General features: G+C 37.7%; 1 pseudogene; it reads right to left on the bottom strand.

The window, feature by feature from the left end:
- Positions 1-3,001: 3,001 nt before the first annotated feature.
- Positions 3,002-4,561, bottom strand: LOC140812643 (F-box/kelch-repeat protein At3g23880-like; annotated as a pseudogene).
- Positions 4,562-4,771: the final 210 nt, after the last annotated feature.

The following is a 4,771-nucleotide window of genomic DNA, read 5'->3' as shown; positions in this document are numbered from 1 at the left end:
TTATCCTTTGGTCGACTGCAGTCTTAGCTACACATGGTCCATGAGGGTGTGCACTAGGCTCGACCATGGAAATATGATCGTTGGGGTACCTATGGGGCTTTTTCCCATACACGGGGTCCCTCTTGGGCCTTGGCACGTAAACGGGGTTCCTTTGGGGCCTTGGCCCGTATATGGGCTGTCTCTGGGCTTTGGCCCTCACGTCATCCCCACAAATCATATATCATATATCATATCTTTTGTCACAGTCAATTCACATCCCTCAAAATATTTTTCTTTTTTTAAAAAAATTATAAATAAGACAGCTTTCCAAAAATAGCATTTTAAACAGTATAAATTACACGGCTTTACCATAAATCATAAAAAAAATATTATCATCAAAATCATCATTTTAAATCATACAATATCATTTAACATGCGTTATGATTCTTCGGGACGCTATCAAGCGTTTACGTATTTTCCTAAGTGTAAAATTACTGTTTTACCACTGGACGTAAAAATTCTCGAATTTATATTTTTCTCACTTCTAATGACATGAGATTATTCTAAATAATTATTTAAGCTTAAATATAATTTTTCATAATTTTATAAAGCTTAAAACAAGGTTTTTCAATTAATTCTTTAATTAGCGTTTTGTGAGGCGAATAAATCCCGGATAATTCAAAAACTCATTATTTTGATCCCAAATTTTAAACATAATCATTTTTATTATTTATTCTACCCTTGTGAGCCATGAACCGCAGTCGTAGACCAACGGTTCCAATTTTAGTTCTTTAATTTTCGAATCTGACACATATGCGAACACACCGAGCCAACTCCCAAAATACTTGAACCCACGCAGCGAGCCCTGCCATCAGAACAAGAGTCGTGCGCACCTCCTCTCACGCTACTCTATTTTTTTTCGTGGAGATTCTTACCCAAGCCACCAACGAGGCCAGCCCTTCCTAACCCTCACTGGACCACACTAAGGCACCGTCTAGACCACCTAGCCCAGCCCCATACTGAGCCACCCTCTTAAATCTCTCGGCCCGTCTTGATCATGCGTGGGAAGAGTCATTTCACGCAAGGACTCTTCTCCAGCCACCTAGCGCGAGTCCTAGCCCTCCGAGGACCCTTCCTAGGACCTAACCATGACTCTTAGGTCCCAACCTCCAAACCTAGTCGAGCCACCCGTGCCCATGCATAAGAACCAAGTTCCTTGAATTTTACAATCCAACCAAACCCCGTTTCTTGTCTTTGCTTCTTGTCCCACTGTTCCAGCCTGTTTTCTATTAGATTTTATCATGTTTTAACCAATAATCATTCATATAAAATCCCACTTTTGCAGCTTACTCGTTGGATTCAAAACGTTTTTAATAAAAGAGCAAAAACGTCGTATGAACGTTCTACTGTAAAAATTATCGAATACCTATTTTATTCATGCATAAACAATTTAAAGCACACATATTATGATTTGTATGATGTTTAAAACGGTTCAGGAAACGTGCCTTTGGGTTTATAACGCTCGAATATACGATCTTCGGCGAGGGTGCGATGTTGGACGATTGGACGATAAAGAACACAAGCTTTTCTTTTCCTCCAAATTTTTGAAATTGAGAAGGTGTGTGCAAGGTGTTTTTCGGCTGGTTTGGAAGCTGAATTGTGGGGTTTGCAAACCTAGGTAGACTATTTATAAATAAATTTGCAAGTTAAATGGGCTTTAGTTTTGAGCTTGCAAGCTTAAGGGTAATTGGGTCTACTTAAATCATTAAATTGGGCCCAATAACACTTAATTAATTGAATAATAAAAGTTTATAAAATAAGTTTCCATAAAATAATATTTTTTTTCTTTTAAAACTCCTTATTTGCCCAAAACCGGCTTCCCGAGAAAAATCGAGCTCGACTTGTAAAATAATTCGAACTCCAACATTTTTAGGAAAACTAAATAATTTTTAATCATATTAGGAAGTCTTCCCATTATTTAAATAAAAATACATATTCTTGTCTTGGTCGTCCCCGGTCTCCTTTCCCCTGCCTATTATCGAATATTCGGGTAAAATCCTTAATTTCATGAAAACATGTCACATAATCATTTAATCATATAATAAATACAATGCAAGCATTTAAAAACAAATAAATAAAATAATTAAGAAATTAAAATGATTTTGCATGCATGTGGTTTATGTAGATTGGTTTTTCGGACGTTACATGATATGTATAATTCTTCGATGCGTATTGAGTTTTATAAACTCACGTAGCTCATGTATTATATGATCAGGAAATGAATATACATAGGATGTCGGTTCGGCAATGGATGCTTGTGACGTGCCTTACCTCGACAAGAACCTGAACGTCTTATTGTATAGCTTCCGCATATGTATTATAATGGATTTTATGTCAGGGTTTGAAACAAGATTCACGACGTTTATGACTATATGTATAACGATACGATGTATTTTTGTATATGAAGATATGCTTAGACGTACGTATATATGTTGTTGCTTGAGTTTTAGCTATTACAAAATGCAGGGACATCATGCCAAATTTTTTATAAACCGTCAAATTAATACCCATTGTTTGAATTGCTTCATAATATAGGTATATAATTCAAACCTTATTTAGATTATGAGTATAAGTATCATTAATCTTGTCACATATAGAAGAAGGGAGTTACTGCTAGGTTGGTCAAATAACACGTCGGCCAGCGGCCAGCGCCTAGACGGCCACATACCATATTTTAAAATGCTGCGCACAACAAAATATGTGAAGTTCACCAAAAATATTTGGTTCTTTGGTTGTGCCTTGAAATCCATTTATGAAAGTTTAGTGAACCAACGTACATGATGGACCAACTAAGATCAAATTTCCATTCAGAAGCTAAATACCTCCAAGGAGACAAAACGGTGCAACAGATAACATTCACAAGTAAATTACTAAACCTGTCACATAATACAGCAAAAATTTGTTTCATACAGTTTAGCATGCTGACTATTTCATTCTGAAGCAAAAACATACACATGGTCGAACAACAAAGTACAAATTTTATCACTAAACAGCAGGTTTTGTCAAAACAAAAAAATTTCATACCTTGCAAGTACCTAACAAAGGTAGCAAAAAAACACAACATTATTCTTCCAAGCACAAACATTCACTTCAAACCAAACCAAATTTTGCTTCAAGAACAAATGAAACTGTATACCTTAAATCACAAGTTTGCCTGTGTCTAAAAACTCCACAATCTTCTTCAAGCAAACCACCTTTAAGGCAATGCCCAAATGAAAATTCTGTCACTCAATGCACCAGCCACCTAGATCAACAGTTCTTCTGCGCCTCCAAGAACTCCAAACATTGCAACACCACTTTGTCCTCTAAGCAAAAGAAGGCTTTCCACATAATTAGCGATGTAAAACGAGTGTGCAGTCCCATAGATACCAAGACCCTTGATATGTCTTGTTTGGGGATTGTATGTAACCAACTCATGGCCCTGTGAGGCCACTAAAGCTTCACCATTTTCGAAAAATGAAACTACTTTCTCCAACCTTTCGACCATATCTATCCTGTACAACTTGGTCCAAGATTCTGGCACACCAAACTCCATCATCACCCAAACATCACAATACTCACTACCCACCGCTCTCTCGTATCTGATCACTCCAACTGAATCCATAATTTTTGTTATAAACATGCTCATCGTGGGCACCCGTGACAAATCATCAGGTAACATTATTTCACCAAAAGTTTCATGACCGAAATCGAAAGTTAGAATCGAATTTCTGCTACTATTGTCGGGGAGGAATCGATACGCAATCCAATGTACAACCCCATTCAAATACACTTGATACCACATAAGTTCAACTATCTGAACCCTAACAGTCCACGCCCATCATCTTTCGCCATCTTCCAGTCTTGAGAGAAAAAATCTCAACCTCCGGTGGAACGCTGTAACAAAAGTCATCATCTTTTTTACAATAGACCACCCTTACAACCTTGTAATCCTGACCGTCAGCTCCAAACCCGAGAACAAAAACATGGGCTCCGTTTGGATTGATGATGGGCTTGGGCAAATCGAGATGATTCTTGACAGACGGGTTCCACAAAAATATGGGTCGAGAACGATTAGCAAAGTAATCATCGCACAAGCAAATCAACCCATCACAAGAACCCACAATTCTGAAGTACCCAATTTGGGATTTAAACGGGAACTCGAGTTCGGCCGCAGAGTTGACAGAAAATGGTATACCACCGGTGCGCTCAAGCAGTGAGTAGTGTTCTGCGTTGTCGCGTGCATCGTAACGCCTCAGGAGGAGCGTGGTTTTTTTATTCTTGCGATTTGATAGGTGCGAGGAGATGAATTTGGGGTTCGAGATAAGGGAGTGCCACGATTTGCAGACCGTGGCAAAGCGGATTAGGGATTTGACGGGGAGTCTCGAAAGGATTTCAGCAAGAAGCTCCGGTGGAAAGTAATCGGACATCGCAGAAGCAGCCACACACGAGAACAGTGGAGAACACGGTCGTTTTGTTGACAAATATAGAAAGAAGTTTTTATTTTTACATTCTTAGCTCAATTTTATGTTCTCTCCGTCGTCGATTTTTTTACTCGTTTATGATGTACTGATTTATTTATCTATAGGTATCACAGCCTATGATAGTTTTTCGTTATGATATAACACTTCGTGATAACGAATAATCTGTAAAGAATTAGTATTATTTAAAATAATATGACGGAAGAATATGTTATACTTGAAAATTTAAATTTATTAAATAAACAGACTATTCTATTATAAAACTTAAAATG

This window comes from Primulina eburnea, chromosome 14 (genome assembly GCF_022965805.1).
Source record: "Primulina eburnea isolate SZY01 chromosome 14, ASM2296580v1, whole genome shotgun sequence".
In the NCBI taxonomy this organism is placed as follows: Eukaryota; Viridiplantae; Streptophyta; class Magnoliopsida; order Lamiales; family Gesneriaceae; genus Primulina; species Primulina eburnea.
This window is presented reverse-complemented; position numbering and strand designations above follow the sequence as displayed.